Below are 18657 nucleotides of genomic sequence, written 5' to 3' on the forward strand. Positions count from 1 at the left end.
AATATTGGTCTCTAATATAATTCTTTAATTCAAGAATCCAGGAGAGATAGCCTCATTCAAAAAGGCTGCCAAAAGACTCCTTGGAGAAATGTCTGATTCTCGGGCTGGAGCAGAAAATGTAGAAGTTGAGCTTAGGGTAAAAATGGAAGTGCTGAAAACCAAACAAACCAAACCAAACAACCACACAATGAAAAGTATCAAGGAGACCAGAGTCTGCCAAATGAGCTCCCAAAGAACAGAACTAGGAAAAAAACTAAGCAAGAAAATTAAGTAATGTTGAATTTTAACCCAAATTGTAACATAAATACCCATGAAGCCATGTTTACATAAATACATAATCAAAACCGAGCACTCAATAAATAAATACATGGAAAAAAGAGACAAACTTCTAATAATTTATGTAGAGAGTTTGCCCTCAAGGAGGAGCACAAGTTTCCACTCCTTAAATGTAGATTGCACATGATGACTTCCTTCCAAAGAGTACAGTAAGGGGAAGAGGGACATTACACTAAAAAATAAGACAAACACTTTATCAGCTAAGTGGTCAAAGTCAACCATCACATCACACTGATGTCATGCAGCTTTGACAGAATTAGATAAAAATAACACTTAACCTCTGTGATTCCTACAACTTAGAACTCTAGTTTAATCGTATTAGAAACATTAAAGAAACATTAATTGAGGGACATTTTACAAATACCTGGTTAGTACACCTAAAAGCTGTCAAAATTATCAAAAATGAGAAAAATCAAAGAAGCTATAATAGCCAAGAGGAGTCTAAGAGACCATATGTCTAAAGGTAATGTGGAAATCTAAACGCAACCCTGGTTCCAGAAAAGAGACACAATGAAAAGCTGAGTAACTGAATAACTTGTGAACTTAGTTAATAATAACACATCAATATTGATTTATTAATTGTAATGAATGTTTGATACTACTGTAGGACATTGATAGAGAAAATGACATGTGGTATGGGAAACTTTATAGTATCTTTTTTTCCTATATATGAAAACTTTTCTGAAGAGTAATGTTTATTAAATTGAAATGTAAACATATTACTATTTTCTATTCCACTAGTATATGACTATAATCCATTCCCTAGTGAATTTTGAGATATTTATGTAGTCCTGACACAGATACTAACATAGTTTGGCTCTGTGCCTCCACCCAAATCTCACCTCGAATTGTAATAATCCCCACATGTCATGTAAGGGACAAGATGGAAGGTAATTAAATCATGGGGGTGGGTTTTTCCTGTAATGTCCTCATGATAGTGAGTAAGTCTCACCAGATCTGATGGTTTCATAAAGGCGAGTTCCCCTGTGCATTCTCTCTCTTCCCTGTTACCATGTAAAATGTGACTTTGTTCCTCCTTTGCCTTCTATTACAATTGTGAGACCTCCTCAGTCATGTGGAACTGTGAGTCAATTAATCCTCATTTATTTATAAATTCCCCAGTCTTCAGTGTGTCTTTATTGGCAGCGTCAGAACCGACTAACAGCAAATTGGTTCCAGTAGAGAGGGGTGCTGTTGTAAAGATACCCAAAAATTTGGAAATGACTTTGGAACTGGGTAACAGGCAGAGATTGGAATAGTTTGGAGGGCTCAGAAGAAGACGGGATTATGTGAGAAAGACTGGAACTTCCTAGATACTTGCTAAATGGCTTTTTGACCAAATGCTGCTCATCTCAGATGGAGATGAGAAACATGCTGGAAACTGGAATAAAGGTGACCCTTGCTATGTTTTAGCAAAGAGACTGGCTGCGTTTTGCCCCTGCCATAGAGGTCTGTGAAACTTTGACATTGAAAGAGATGATTTAGGGTATCCTACAGAGGTGATTTGGGTGCTGTTAAAAGCATTTAGCTTTATGTATTCACAAAGATGTGGTTTGGAATTGGAACTTATGTTAAAAAGAGAAGCAGAGCATAAAAGTTTCAAAAAATTGCAGCCTGATGATGGAGTAGAAAAGACAAACCCATTTTCTGAGAAGAAATTCTAGCCAGCTGCAGAAATTTGCACAAGTAATGAGAAGTCAAATGTTGATCACCAGGACTATGGAGAAAATGTCTCCAGGGCATAGCAGAGACCTCTGCAGCAGCCTCCCCCATCACAGGCCTAGAGGCCTAGGAGGAAAATTGGTTTCCTGGGCTAGGTCAGGGGACCCCCTGCTGTGTGCAGCCTAGGGTCTTAGTGCTCTGCCTCCCAGCTGCTCCAGCCATGGCTAAAAGGTGCCAAGGTATAGCTCAGGCCATGACTTCAGAGGATGCAAATTCCAAGTCTTGGTAACTTCCATGAGGTGTTGAGCCTATGGGTGCACAGAAGTCAAGAATTGAGGTTTGGGAAACCTTTGTCTAGATTTCAGAGGATGTATAGAAATGACATCATTGAGAAGCTCTGCTAGGACAGTGTGGAAAAGAAATGTGGGGTGGGAGCCACCACACAGAGTCCTCACTGTGGCACTGCCTAGTGGAGCTCTGAGAAGAGGGCCACTGTCCTCCAGACCCGAGAATGGTAGATCCACCAACAGCTTGTACTGTGCACCTGGAAAAGTAATAGACACTCAACACCAATCCGTGAAAGCAGCCAGAAGGGGAGCTGTACCCTGCAAAGCTATAGGAGTGGAGTTGCCTGAGGCCATGGGAGCCCACCTTTTGCATCAGCATGATCTGGTAGTGAGACATGGAGTCAAAGGAGATCATTTCTGAGCTTTAAGATTTGGCTTCCCTGCTGGATGTTGAACTTGCATGGGTCTGTAGCCTCTTCATTTTGACCAATATCTCCCATATGAAGAGGATGTATTTACTCAATATCTGTACCCTCATTGTGTCTAGGAAGTGACCAACTTGCTTTTGACTTTACAGTCTCATAGGCAGAAGGGACTTGCCTTGTCTCAGATGAGAGTTTAGACTTGGACTTCTGAGTTAATGCTGAAATGAGTTAAGACTTTGGGGGATTATTGGGAAGGCATGACTGGTTTTGAAATGTGACGACATGAGATTAGGGAGGGGCTCGGGGTAGAATGGTATGGTTTGGCTGTGTGTCCCTACCCAAATCTCCCCTTGAATTATAATAATCCCCACATGTGGTGGAAGAGACCCACTGGGAAATACCTGAATCATGGGGGCAGGTATTTCCAGTGCTGTTCTTGTGATAGTGAATAAGTCTCACAAGATTTGATGGTTTTATAAAGCGGAGTTCCACTACACAAGCTCCCTTGCCTGCTTCCATGTGAGACATGGCTTTGCTCCTTATTCACCTTCTGCCATGATTGTGAGGTCACCCCAGCTCTGTGAAACTGTGAGTCAATTAAACCTCTTTTCTTTATAAATTACCCAATCTCAGGTATGTCTTTATGAGCACTATGTGGACAGACTAATACAGATGCCCACTGTTTTAATTTTCAATTTTTTCAAATATTTCTTTACTTGATGTGAGGATTACAATTTTTGGGAAACAAATTTCAAATCGAAATGGCTTATCACCTTTTACTACTTTCAAAAATAAAAGCTTCTGACATCAAGAATTTCTTGGGTTTTTATGGGAAAACAAATAGTACATAAAATCTATCATTTTAGTTGCAATGTTATGTATGACAACTTATAAAATGGACATATTCCCTATAGAGTATGTTTGCTACAATATTAAGCTTTGCTAAATACTGCATGCTATTTGTCATGTTTTGATTAGTGAAATAGACAAAACATTGATGATACTAAATACTGTAAGAATTAGCTAGGAAAGATATTACACAAATAAATCATATCTAAATGTTTTGTTAGTGTAAGACAAATAGCTTTATAAAAACTATTTCAATAATGTACCATATGTTGATTTGATTACCAAGAATAATAATGATTTGTAAAAAGGAAATTATACATGAGTCACTACCATCCCTTGAGAAATTAAATATCAAAATATTTTTGAGTCTCATGTATAACTTCAACTCCCTGTACTTTTTAAAGAAGAACCTTATGATTTTGTTTTTATTCAAATTTAATCTCTAAAGTCTTTCAGATGAGTAACAAATCAGTTTTGTGTTTCTAAACAAAATTAGTAGTTAGTTACCCTTTAATTTTTTAATAAAAATGCATTTCATACTCAGAAGAAAAAGTTCATTGATCAAATTATTAGACACGTAAGAAAGCAGCATATTAATCAGTGGTTACTTTTCAAGCATTACCTGTTGGAATGACTAATGCTAATTTAAATAGCTATTGTCTCACTTTTTAGACATCAGAAGTGTTTTTAGTAATATCCTTGACATAGAGATAAAATTCCTGCTAGTTATTTGAATCATCAATCAGTATCTTTGTATACACACACACACATGCATGCACACAACTATTTTTCTTCAAAATGCAACACAATTTTTATAAAGACATTTGCTTGATACAGGTTGATGGGTACCATGATTTTTTAAGTAAACACAATTCTTTATGGTTTTTCTCCTAAAAAATGAGTCAATAAATTATGATATGTTTTATATATAGTTTATTTTAAAATAGAATCCAATTACGAGAAGGGAAGAGTTTTATGTAATTTTCAAGAATCAAGTGCTGTTGCTTGTTTGGCTGCCTTTTAAAATATTCTCACAAACTTTCTTAATATCACTGAAAAATATAAACAAAGCCTTACTTCATGAAGAAAAGTCATTATTCCTTCAGACTTATGTGTCATAAAATTCCTTTCTCATGCATGCTAAGCTTCAGACGTTCCTGCATTAGGGTTAAACATAGGTCTTAGTTTGACATTTTGTGAATAACAAAGATCACACCTTTCATGTGACAAGGCTTATTTGAAGAAAATAAGTACATATCTTTCTTGACTTTCAGTTAATTATCTTTAGGTAAAATTTTTCTACATTCGCCTTCCCAAAATGAACATATTTTTCTCACAATTTGATTTCTTTTATATCTGTTTAAAGATTGTGGTGCCCTTAAACATTTATGTTTGATCATGAGAACTATAAACATTATAAGTGTTAATGCTTTAACTACTTTCTTTAAAAAAACCAAATAAACAAAAAGCACCTTCTTTTCTAAAATATCACAGACAAAGTATAACAAGTACTTATGGAAATAACAGGGTCAAGATCATATGACTCAAAATATATGCAACCATTAAGTTTGGCCTAAAGCTGCCTCCTTGTTAGTACAGCCTAAAAGTTTCTCTGTAAATAGGGAACTGTAACCTAACTGAATGTGTAAACAGACAATAGCTTACCCTTTCACTGATCACTGAATTTCAGTCAGTCACAGGTGATCAACTGTTCAAACAATGTTCAAATAAGAAAAAGTCAAACTATACACAATCCAATTATTTTGGTACCTCACTTTCATTTTTTGTACCTCAGTTTCATTTTCTGCACATCACTTTCCTTTTTTTTTCTGTAACTCTTCAACCAACTGGCAGAGCTAAAGTCTCTCTGAATCTATTCTGTTTCAGAAGGCTGCCTGATTCACAAATCATTCTTTGTTCAGTTAACCCATTTATGCATGAGGTTGCAATTTTTTGAAGTTTTGCAATCAGACCTTGATGATGACTTTGAGCAGTAAGATATAAATAATTCCCATACGCTTAGCATTCCAGTAATAGAACACTAGGCATAAAAGAGTTTTAAACTCTGTTGAATTTAATTTGTCTAAAGTTTCTCTTTTAACAGATGGTGTCAGAAGTTGGATCTGGACTAGAATTTCTAGAGACTCACAGGAGCCTTAAGACCAAGCAAGGTGTTCTCTGGACCCATTGTGTCCATTACTCTCTCCCAGCAACTAAGGATTATGGGTAAGTAGTTGTCTCCAAGCTCAACAATTTATGTTTTGAGTATCTTAGGCTTGTTTGAATAATTTTTTAAAAATCTGAAATGGGTTTGGAAGTTTCAACAAAAATTAGGCTAGATCCAGGATTAGATGGATTTGATGAATAGCTGGATTGGATCCCATTACAGGCCTCAGTTGTCTGACTGGGTCAGACAGAAAGTGGCAGTAAATGGCAATATTGCAGAGGTGTGGATTCTATCTCTCAGAAATTCACAGGAATTTTTTTTTTTTTATAATCTATCTGCTGTGTTTATTTTTCTTGAATTCTTCGGTAGAAAAAAAACATCATAGTCTTAGTTGATCAAGGATATCTGACAGCCAAAATTAAAATTAAATATAAAAATGGAATTCTTAATTTCTAAAGAACTAGTTACTTCACCTTCTGGTTATGCCCACATTTACATGTGCAAGTATTAAGGCCCAGAAGCAGCAAACACTTTTAGAAATGGTGAAATCTTACTAAAGGTAATTTAGAAATCACAGTGGAGTATTCCAAATGAAACACACCGCCCTTTAAGAAATGCACTTAAAAATGAAAACTTCCAAATTAGTCTTCTCCAGGCATGCCTACTGATATGCATAAACTTTTAAAAAGAATATGAAATTTTTATTTCCTTTTTAAAAGATTCTTTATAAAATGAAAATAAAAAGCTTAAGTGACTAATAATAAAAATCTGATCTGCTTAACTTTTGAATTAGTTACTATCCTGCATGAAGTTGCAGAGAAAGCTATGGTGGATAAACTGTTTAAAAAATATATGTCTTCAGGTAAAGCAGAGTTGCTTCTTTTTCAGAACCGTCCATGCTGAGTCCAGGCATAAAGAATGCTTTATTTGCCCTATGTTTTAGTAGACTCTATCCGGAGCTTTTTTTTTTTTTTTTTGTTAAGGAAACAGTAGCTAAGTTAAAGAAAACCACCTATTGAAATAAACAGTTCTCCAAAATACCTTTCTGACATTTACCTGTCTTGAAATCCTTCTTTAAAAGAAATTTGCAACTGTAAAGAAAATTTTACTTTGTAAGGGTGCCAAAGAGGGAAGACTGGGTTGAAATTCTTACCATTGTTTGAAATTGACATAAAAGTCCTACCTTTGTTCAAGATGCTTCTCTCAGCCATCTCATTTTAACTGGGCCTTTATGCACTACCTTTTTCCATGATTTGAATAAATGATTTTTCAAATATTTGAGCAATATTTAAAGCTAAAGTATCAGCTATGTGCTTTTGAGATACAAATTTTCTACCTTGTAACACCTGAATCATCCCTTTAGAAATGTAAATTTAGTATTGTTTAGCTAACAATTGCTGAGGCCAAGGAAAAAGGTCATTTGAGAGTTGATAGGCTGAATGGGGAAAAGAAATACTATTTGAAAACTGGCAAATGAGAATTCTTTGTAACAGCTAAGATCTGCCTCTGTTTGTCTATATTTCTATAGATGTTACCTGTGTATAATAATACTTGATAGAAATAGTTTTGAAATTCTTGGTAAACTAAAATAGAAATGGCTTCGGAGTTATCAGTTTAATATAATTCAGACATTTTTGCATGTGTCTACTGGTTAGACAGGTTATGTTGTCTCTGCTATGTGTTTTACAGTTAGGCAGGTTTATGTTGCCTCTACGTTGTGTTTTAAGGTCGTAAAACTGCTGCTTCTATAAACTTTTTGATACTTGCTTGATATAATTGTTAGTCTATGTTTTCAGTATTGAGCTTCTTGATTCTAGGGTCAGGACAGGTGGCCAATGTGAGGCCTGGGAACATGTCCTCAGTGAATTCACTACCAGCTGCAAGGGAAAGTCAAACCCACTGTCACTCCTTCCTCTATGGTCCAACTTTGCCTCCTGGGCAAGCTGGGAGGGCTTGAACCCTCCACACATAGTCTTTACAGCTTTATCTTCTGTCTTAAGTGCTATAACTGGTGAGTAAATTCAGCACCCACATGTGCCTTGCCCTCCATAAATATCCTAGGTGTTATATGGCTACTTGAGACCTATAATGACTGGGGAAGACATAAGGGAGAGTACCTGTGTTATAGTTTCCAAATATTTTTCACTTTTCAGTAATTTAAAATCTTGAAGTCATGTTCTATTAAATTAAATAATAGATAATTATAAAATTTCTAAGTCATTTGTAATTAGTGAAACATTAATTATTAAATATAAGTTTCAACTGACATACTTTGTCACCTAATTCTTCTATGATCTAGAAAAACTAAATATATCTAGATCTGTTAATAAGCAAAACATTAAGGAAACATGTCTTTCTAAAATATTATGAAATGGCTTTCATCTATAAATACTGATATAAAACAGTACATAATTACTTCCTATGTTTTCACTAAAAATTAGGCTTCCTAAGAGTTAAAATTGTAGTTAATATGTATAATTAAAACCACCAGATATAAAATATTCTATATACAAAACGTGCATTACAAAGCAAGTTACCCTTTTGGTGACAAAAGTTGTAAAAGCATGACAATGTGTGATTTTGAAAAAAATAATTTTCTCTAGTTTCAAATTTACTTAAATATTGCTTCAAATTAAAGAAATGAAAAGATATAGATAAAAAATAAAGAGTTGGAAAGAGAAAGAAAGTAGAATAAAATTTTGTAAGAGATAACAAAAGGTTTTTAGAAATCTTGTGTGGTCAAAATAATGACTGAGATTGGCTTATTAGAGTTTATTAAATTAGTTTTGGAATTGATAATACATTAAAACAAAGGTGAAAGTTTGGTTTTCTCTTTTAAACAAGAATTTTCATGTGGCACAGTTGTGACAGTAGAAGATTTTTATTCACATTTTGAGTAAACTGCAAAAAAAAAAAAAAAGAGAAAGAGAGCAAAAGAGAGACAAGGGATAGAAAAACAGAGTCTGTCTCGCTATTTTCCTCAGCTCTTTCAATTGGAAAATTGAGTCTCCTATCAAAGAATAAAAGTTTTTGCTTTTTAAAACATTTTTTTACCACTTTGGCTAAATGAAAGGCTATTATTTAGTCACGTGATTCTATTTTGTCATGTGACCTGTGATTCTATTTTGATTATTTTAAGCCTTTGTAAGAAAAAATGTTTAACCTTTTTGAGTTATGTTTCAATGAATATGTTATTAATATATGTCCTAATGCTGTATGAGATTCATAAAATTTTGACATATCTTGGTATATTTTGTTAGTCATAATTATTGTAATTATGTTAAATTATTGTAGGCCACGGAAATAACCACATTTTCTTGTCAACTGTGTTTTTAACTATGACCATTTTAAGTTGTTTCTACAGTTAGTTGCTTAACTCTGATGTAGTTTCTGGAAGTTCTTCACAAGCAGGTAGAATTTTATGGTATTATTTCTTCAAAAAGATTCATGGAAAATATGGAAAAGGCACTGACAAGCACTCTTGAGTACAGATTTTCCGTAACTATGAGATCATATCATTTGGTTTGAGTAAGAATTTCAAAAACTCCAGGAGACTGATTGGTTCATAAATCTGCTAACCCGAGTGGTACAAAATTCAGTTACATACAAGGAAATACCCTGCAAGATTTCATGTGAAATCAGCCAGCATTAAAATTGTTAAAATATGCAGTTTGGATGAACTCCATGGCACAAGTCAAATTACCAATGATAACCCATTTATTAAGCAGTGTTAGGAACCTGAATTAAGGTAACGAAATTAGTATTTAGGAGCATACAAAACCAATGTTAAGAATGGACTCATGGAGAGTCAATTGTTTTTTGCTCAATTAAACTCTGTAAAATTTAATTTGTTTAAAGTTTTTCTTTTAACACGACTAAAAATCGATCATTCGCAAACCACATAAACTTATGTGAATTTTAATGAGAGCACAACCAAAACCATAAATAATCTTATTTTAAACAGCGCCGTTGGATCTCCATTGGCAATAATGTCTGGGACCACTATCATTAAATATTCTGCATGTTTAACTTGAAAACTTAAGCTTCTTCCTTAGAGTTATAGGTTGTTTGGTGGCATATTCTTCCAATAGAGACCAGTTCCATCAAAATTTAGAATTTGATATGTGGCAAAGCATTCATTACCAATCGATATTGTAACTAGAAATGGCTTTACATCTTCACTTTCTGCACTGTCAGCACCAAAATTTACTTAAAGTTTTGGCAAAAATAGAGTAGTTCTTGAAGCCATTACTTATATAAAGACTATATAAAGAATTCAGCTTCTGCAGAAATTTCAACATTTCTTTCTAAAGATTTTTATATATTGCTTAGGCTTTCTTAGGAAAATGTCCCTTAATGATTCATAACTTTCATGTATTATGAAAATTACCTATAAAGTAATGCTACATCTACATAATACTAGCAACACTGTGGAATTGGATATTGTACAACATAAACTACAGAAACAATATAAATTATAGTATAACAGATTATATTTAATATTTTTGTCTGTTTTGTACATTTAGAATATAATACAGCTGACTTATTACAAAATGTTAGTAATTTTACATCTACTGACAAATTTTTTCTAAGGTTTTTTAAGTACTCATTGATTTAGTTCAGGACTTCATAATCTCCTCCACTACATTTTTATTATATTTTGGCTAATTCTTTCAAATATTTTTATATTTGTTGAAAATAAATTATAATATTTTTATAATTTGGTCTTATATCACTTATTCAAATTCTCCTCACATGTTACACATTTTACCTTGAGCACTAGTTTAATTTCTTAACTGTTCCCTGCACATTATCATTACAGTATCTTCAAGACATGCTCCAAGGATAACCTAAATTTAAGCTGTCAGGATAATTTACCTGTAGAATTGCATTTAGGATAGAGCAATAATGGCACAAAGAAACATAAATTAATTTTCTTAAATAAATAGGTACTGAGATATAAAGAGCAGCCTAATTTATCAGCACTGTGAAGAGAACATTGAACCAGGTTTGTTCTATCAGCCTCAAACCATGTAATTTTATAATCAAAATTACCTTTTAGTACAAAATGGTTACAGGAGCATTAGCCATCTCATGTGCTTACCAGACAGCAGGAAAGAAGAAAGAGAAAAGGGTAAAGCTTACTTGTTATTTAAAAAAATAAAAATAAAAAAAGAATCCTATAATTTTCATACAACATAACAACACTTCTTTAATGAATACATAGTTATTTGGCTACAGACATAAAAGAAGTTGGAATATAATGTGGTAAATTATGTTTCAAATACCACATTGAATTATATTTAGTAATAATGTAATTTTGGATTCTATAGGCATAAATGTGAATTCCATAAATCTTTAATTTTATTTCTTTAAGTTTTTGCATCAATTGTGCATTTACTTTTAAAATAATTGAAGACAAATACTGTTTCCTTTATGTTATGAAAACTTGCACAATAATCATATATCCTTAAGATGTAAAAATATTTTTTCATGAAGTGAGCTATTTTCCGAAGGTTTGTTTTTTGAAAAGTTACCAAATTTCTTTTCTCAGTTTATTTATATTTTCAACCTCTGTTTAACTCACTTTGAATTTTTTTCATTTTCCTAGAAAATTCAACATGGCAATCAAATGCTCACATTTATTACCATGGAGCAAGCAATATCCTACAATTAACATATAGCAAGTAATCTCTTATAATTTTAATTGTATATTTATGTATATTTAATTGTATATTTACTTATTTTGTTGTCTAGATTTGATTGTAGTAGTTTTGTATTCATTTTCACAATTTGAGTAAGAAGGGCTATAACAAGCTTCTGAGTCTTTCAAGAACCAAATCTGGATTTGCATTAAATTAACCGCTTTTCCCTTTTATTTAAAAAAACACTACTTTTATGTTTATCTTTAGTGATTATTAGTCTGTTATTTTCCAAAAATTTTAGTTGAATGCTTTATTTTCCATTTTAAATATCACCAATATATTTATCCAAGTGTTTAAAACCATGCTCTTCCATTCTTCACAAATCCAGCACATCGCTAATCTTCCAAAAGTATCACTGTTTAACATTTTTGAAGCTTGAATATTGTACAGTCGACTTTCCAAATTGACAGGTTCTGCGTTTGCAGATTTAACCAACTTTTGATCAAAAATAAAAGAAAAAGTATAAAAATAACAACATAACAGTAAAAACCAATACTAATAAAAAATCAGTATAGTATAACAACTATTTACATAGCATTTATGTTGCATTAGGTATTATAAGTAATCTAGAAATGATTTAAATTTGTAACAGAGTTTGTGTATATTATATGCAAATATAATACCATTTTATATAAGGGACTGAAGGATTTGCAGATTTTGATATGTGTAGAGGTCCTGCAACCAATTTCCTGCAAATACCAAGAGACAAATGTGTAGTAAATTATCTTGTCTTCAAAGAAACTATGCATAGTTAACATAAGTGCAGGTTTACTTTCTTCGTACTACTTACATGGAGCTGTTCTGTAGCTACCGTAAAGTATATACACTTCAATTTACACCTTTATTGCTTTTTTAATGCATGAAAACATTTCCCACAAAATTTTTATGTAAAAAAAATTCACTTGAAAGGTAAATATAGCAAATAAAATTCTATTCAATTAAGTGGGTGCCTATATGTGTTAAGAAACTAAATTTTCATTCCAGTAATTATTATTATTATTATTATTATTATTATTATTACTTTTGAGACGAAGTCTCAAACTGTCGCCCAAGCTGGAGTGCAGTGGTGCCATCTCGGCTCACTGAAACCTCCACTTCCCAGGAGATTTAAGCAATTCTCCTGCCTCAGCCTCCCAAATAGCTGGGACTACAGGCACGCACCAGTATGCCCAGCTAATTTTTGTATTTTTAGTAGAAGTGGGGTTTCACTACGTTGGCCATGCTGGTCTTGAACTCCTGACTTTGTGATCCATCCACCTCGGCCTCCCAAAGTCCTGGGATTACAGGCGTGAGTCATGGCATCCAGCACCGGTAATTACTTTTAAACTAAGAAATCTAACTATTTTCTCCTCTTTGCAACATAACTATACATATTATCACTCTTTTTAGATATAGCTACCTACATTCAGTATAATTCTTGACATTAATCTATTTTCTAACCAAACAGTGCTTGCTTAGTCATTTGGTCATTTGATTAAATTTTAAAGCATAGGTAACTTTCCAATATATTTTATCAAAGTCTCTTTGATCTTTCCTAACTGAAAAGGTTATACAGAGCCCATTTACAACAATGGAAGGATTCATAAAAACAAGAGGTAACATATCACACACCTGAGCATGAGTGGTCAAAGAGAATTTATTGAGAAAATATACTTATGCCCTTCAGATTTCACCCTTATTAATTATTCAGCATTTATAAGCTTTATTTAGCAGATTCATTAATATTTTGTTTTAGTTGAACAAGTGGGAATCTGAAATGAGCCATTTTGGAAGTAGCTGGACAAAAGCCTACTCTCTTCAGTTTAGCCACATTGCCCTTCTTTGCATATCAATGGCCGCATTTCTCATTTTCCCCTGTGTCAGGCAGCGCTGATGCAAGCACAAAGCTTCTTTTGAATTAATAGAAGATGAACACTGGGGTCAATTTATCAGACCTAGAAGGAGAGAAGAAATGAGCTCAACAAGCCGAGGAATGATCTGGAATACAAAGACAAGAGCAAAATGAGATTATACTAGATACATTGCTTTATATTCTGTTTTGATTCTAATAATCAAATAGCTTTTACAGCTTTAAATTTTGATTATTCCTTTTTATTTTTTAGGAACTTAAATTAATTGAGCATATGCAAAGAATAACATATTTATTTATAAATAATTTATTTGGTGATCTGTAGATAATAGAAAAATAAATCATTTCCTCTTATATATACAATGATATATAAGAAATGTATCCTGAAGAATGTTTCTTGCTATATTGTTTTAAAGCAGCATTGTTCAATAGATACATAATGTGACACAGATGTAATTAAGAATTTTTCAAGAAACCCCATTAAGAATAATTTTAAAAAGCAGATAAAGTTAGTTTTACTAATTTATTTTATCTAGTATTTTCAAAATATTACTCCAAATGTAATCATTATGTGAGTATTAATGCAATATCTTGTATTTTTGTTTTTACATATCAAGCCTTCAATATTGATTATGCTTTTTATATCTGATAGAGTATTTTAAGTGCTCAATAATCATATGTAGGAATGGCTTATATATTAGGTAGTGCCAGGTCAAGAGAAATAGACCATTACAATGATAATTGAGAATAATCTTTTGGATGTTTTGTTGAATGCAATCATTTATAAGCTCAAATATTTATGATATACTGGCCGGGAGCTGTGGCTCTCGCCTGCAATCCCAGCACTTTGGGAGGCCAAGGCTGGCAGATCACGAGGTCAGGAGTTCGAGACAAGCCTGATCAACATAGTGAAACCCCATCTCTACCAAAAAAAAAAATACAAAAATTCGCTGGGCGTGGTGGCGCGGGCCTGTAATCCCAGCTACTCAGGAGGCTGAGGCAGGAGAATCGCTTCAATCTGGGAGGCAGAGTTTACAGTGAGCAGAGATTGTGCCACTGCACTCCAGCCTGGGCGACAGAGCAAGACTCTATTTCAAAAAAAAAAAAATTTACTGTATATTTAGTGACTGCTATGTCATATAATCTGTATAACTAAATATATATTGAGCCTTTGCCACTCTGATTATGTGATAGTATCTTTATTTATCTTTATTTCCACAGATTATCTTTTACCAAAATAAAAAACCAAATCAAAAATGAAGCCCCATATCACTGTATTGACCATTGGAGGCATTTATGTCTTCCTTTTTCGTATCTATGTAGCTCAGTTCTTATAAGAATACTGTTTGGGAAATAAATTTATTCAAAGATTTTTTATTCAAGAGCTAGCTAACTTTATTACAAACTACCAGAATTTATATAAGTTGTTATCAATCTCTGAGTCTCTGAAAGTTTAATTGTGATAATGATAATGTCATAATTACAGTACCTGCTTCATAGATAACCTGTGTATCACAGGCAGAATCCTAACCCTCCCCACCAGCAAGATGACAAATTCTGATCCCTGGAACATGTGACTATGAGAGACATCTCTCCCATGATTATATATTATGTGGCACAGCTGACTTTAAGGTAGGAGATTATCCCAGAGGCCTGGCCTAACCATTTGAGATTTTAAAAGCAGAGAATTTGTTTCCAGCTGATGGCTGAAGAAGTCAAAGAGATTCAAAACAGGAAAAGGATTCAATGTGCTCTTGTTGCTTTGAAGATGGAGGAGGTCACTGAAGAAGGAATGACATATAGCCTTGGGGTGTAGTAGCAGACATCAAGATGACAGCCATCAATGACACTCCTGTAAGAAACTGGATTTTCTCAACAACCTGAATAACCTTGGAAATAGATACTTCCCCAAAGCCTGCAGATAGCAGTGACACCCAGTGAGTGACACCTTGATTTTTGCTTTATATTGGTCTTATGGGACCTGGAGCAGACAACCTAATAAGGCATACTGGATTTATCACTTACAGAACTATGAGAAAAAAGTGGTATTGTTTTAAGCCATGAAATTTGTGGTAAATTATTACAGCAGCAATGGAAACCAATATACTATGTGAAAATATCTTGCAAACATTAACATGTTTTCTAAATTTTAGGCATTATAATTAGAACATATAATCCATTGGATCCTCTGTTTTATTTAAATTCTTTGTACATAGATTAGCCTGGTCTATTCTATGACCAAATGTAGTATTTCTAAATACAGTACTTCCTGCAGTTTTCCAATTTGTATGTTATCCTTATTAACATGAACTATTTGAGAGTAATAACAAGCAAGTGCTAATCAATTACTATTGTGGAATAACTCAAATAGTCTAATCTAATTAATGGGACATAGTAGAACACCATTAACAACATATCTACTTTATTTTCTATCCCACATACCATAGCATGGGGCAGGGTAATTTTCTTAATAAATAATAACAAGTAATTCTGATAAAGACACTGACAAATTATGGTGGCAATATTCAAAATTTAAAGAGAAGACAAATATACTTCAAAATTAATGTATTTCTATAAAAGACTTTTATAGTACTTTTCAAAATCAATTGAATATTTTATTAATTGCAAGTATGTCAAATATAATAATCGTTATTCTGATATTCAAGACCAGTTGGTGAATATTATGAATATTAATGATTTATAGTGAAATTTAGTCTCAATGACTATGATTTTTTTTAAAAAGGCTTGATTTGGAGTAATACCATGCATTTTAATATACAGGTGTAGAATACATGTTCCAGATAGTGTGCTGCAATGGTTATTTTTCATGTGAACACACACGTTTTCTTAGGTTATAGTGTCAGTTTGGGTCCCCTGAGATGCAAAAGCCAGGCTAACATTAGATAATCAAAAGAATCTTGAGGAAACACCTGTGAAGGTGAAGCAGGCAGCAGAAGACACAAAGAACCTTCAGAACACAATTCAACCCTGATAGCTGTTGAAATAAGAGAAAAAAGAAAGAAATGGGAATCAGTGCCCTGGGTTACAATACAGGTCTCTGAATATTTTGGACCAACCAATTAGTGGAGAGTTTGAAGCAGAAGTTCATTCAAGGAATTCCATTGTGTGTATTGCTGGACTCTGTAATCTCCTCCCTTGGTGAGTATTTACAATTTTTGTGTTATTATTACCACTCTCTCTTAATTACTACAGATTCATTATAGATTATTTTCTAGGTTTATTGAGGAATAATTGTCAAATAAAAATTGTATATATTCAAGGTGTACATCATTCAGTACACATTTATATTGTGCAATTATTACCACAATCAAATTAATTAACACAGTCTTCACCATACCCAGTTACTGTGTGTTTGTGTGTGTGTATGCATGCGTGTGTGTGTGTGTGTTCGTGGTGAGGTCACTTAAGATCTGTTTTAGCAAATATCCAGTAAACAATGTTATTAACTATAGTCACTGCTGTAGGTTAGAAAATTGGAAGATGTTGGTTATCCAACACAAGCACATATCTGGATATCTGCTGTTATCAGTTCTCTACTTCTTTTTCCTGTTGTCCTACCAATCCTGGCTATTTAATTGCTATGTGAATTTTAGAATTAATTAATTAATTAATTTAGAATTAATTTACCAATTTCTGCAAATACTCAGCTGATATATGGCTAGTATTTCATTCAAGGTACAGAATAATTTGGGGAAAATTGACATCTCTATGTTACTGGATTTTCAATACATAAACATGAAATAATTACCTTCCATTTAGTTAGATATAATTAATTTTCTCCTCAGTAATATTTCATAGTTTCTTGTATAAAACACTTGCATACCTTCCACTACACATATTCACAGAAATTTGGGCTTGTCTTTATTGTACCTTGCTTGATAGTGCTCAGTGAAACCATTCTCTGATAAACATCTCCCAATAAGTATTATGAAATACAGATGAGAATCTCCATCCTCACAACAGTGGGAGTACGAGATCTATATTCACTTGCTTTTTGTTGTTTCTGTTAATGAAAATGTCCAGCTGATAACATAGGTTGTGGTCCACTGTGTATGTGGTGAAAACACACTCAGAATAAAAAATGAAGATATTATTGAAGAATCCCAGTGCTACGATTATATATTTCTCTCCAAAGTTAAATATATATTCCTCATATCAGAAATGTGTGTAGATCAGCCAAATTAATAATTGTTTTCTCATGTGCAAAAAGTTGTTTATGAAATAGGTCGAGATAAGCACAAAACTAAAGATATATTATAAACTAGGTGAAATCTTTATCCCCTAATCTATCTCCCTATTGAATTGAGCTTGGCTAATTCTTCCAATCAAAGTCAGCCATAAGGATAATTTCTTGAAAATGATGTGGTAGTATTATTTAAATAATTACCTGTCTGTGTTCTAGAATGTTGTAGATTGCAGAACTATAAACTCAATTCTGTTATCAAATTCATGTTAGTATAATTAATCCTCAGTTGTGAAATTTCTTTTTTTAGCCACAAATAAATTAAAATTATGAACAAATATGTTTCTTCAAGAGCTCATCTGAAAAAAAATGTTGGCGTGACTACATAAGAATCACCTAAGGTACTTCTACAAATATGTATTTTATCTTTATTCCCTTTACCCAATCTCATTTAGTAGATAAGGACAGACACAATATTATATAAAAATGCCTAGGTGACTTTCCTATGTGGTTTGACTGGGGAACAGCTGTGCATTGTTCCAGCTATACAATATCATTAGTGTTATTGCTGTAGAGCATGGAAATATGCAGTACAGGAAATTAAAACCATAATATTAATTTATTGTCAATGGACATAATTATTTTCCCTAGTTATAATCAGACTTCCTACTTTAGGGACTATAGCCTAAATGTTTGCCAATTAAACAGTTATAGCTCTTTCAGCACTTCTCCATATACACTGATCTGAATAATCCGAGTCTTTTATGTATCCCTTTTTCAAAAGTCCAAGAAATCAATAAGATTAAACAAGACCTGTCAACATCCCTTTTAATTGTGTTTGAGCAAAACTGTTATTTCCACAGTGCCACTGCCAGACTTGATTTCAGAGACCAATAAATGAAGATATTAAAAAGTTAAGAGAAATTATTCAAAATTTCATTTTCAATGAATACATACAATCCATTCAAACAGGTTATTCTGAGTCTACAACTGAAAGATATACTTTGTTTGGAGAATTCTCCTTTCCTCAAATTTAACTGTGGCATTGCTCCCTTTAACAATGGGAAGAATACAAATGACATGATCCAACTTGTACTGAGAATCCAAATTCATACATTCCCCTTTCTCATTGACAGGAATAACTGAAACGTATGTCTTTTCATACCATGTGGA

The 18657-nt window shown here is 33.0% G+C and overlaps 1 long non-coding RNA gene across 4 annotated transcripts in view; it reads left to right on the forward strand.

The window, feature by feature from the left end:
• Positions 1 to 18657, forward strand: part of LOC105481681 (uncharacterized) — a 40731-nt gene that overhangs the window by 10042 nt on the left and 12032 nt on the right. For 3 of the 4 annotated variants that reach the window (XR_011614706.1, XR_011614707.1, XR_011614708.1), the window contains exons 2-4: positions 5664 to 5785; positions 11338 to 16439; positions 17795 to 17885. This is a non-coding gene — a long non-coding RNA (uncharacterized lncRNA). The remainder of the gene's footprint in view (positions 1 to 5663; positions 5786 to 11337; positions 16440 to 17794; positions 17886 to 18657) is intronic. The other variant, XR_011614709.1, reaches the window with a different exon arrangement.

Source organism: Macaca nemestrina, chromosome 16 (assembly GCF_043159975.1).
Source record: "Macaca nemestrina isolate mMacNem1 chromosome 16, mMacNem.hap1, whole genome shotgun sequence".
NCBI lineage: Eukaryota > Metazoa > Chordata > Mammalia > Primates > Cercopithecidae > Macaca > Macaca nemestrina.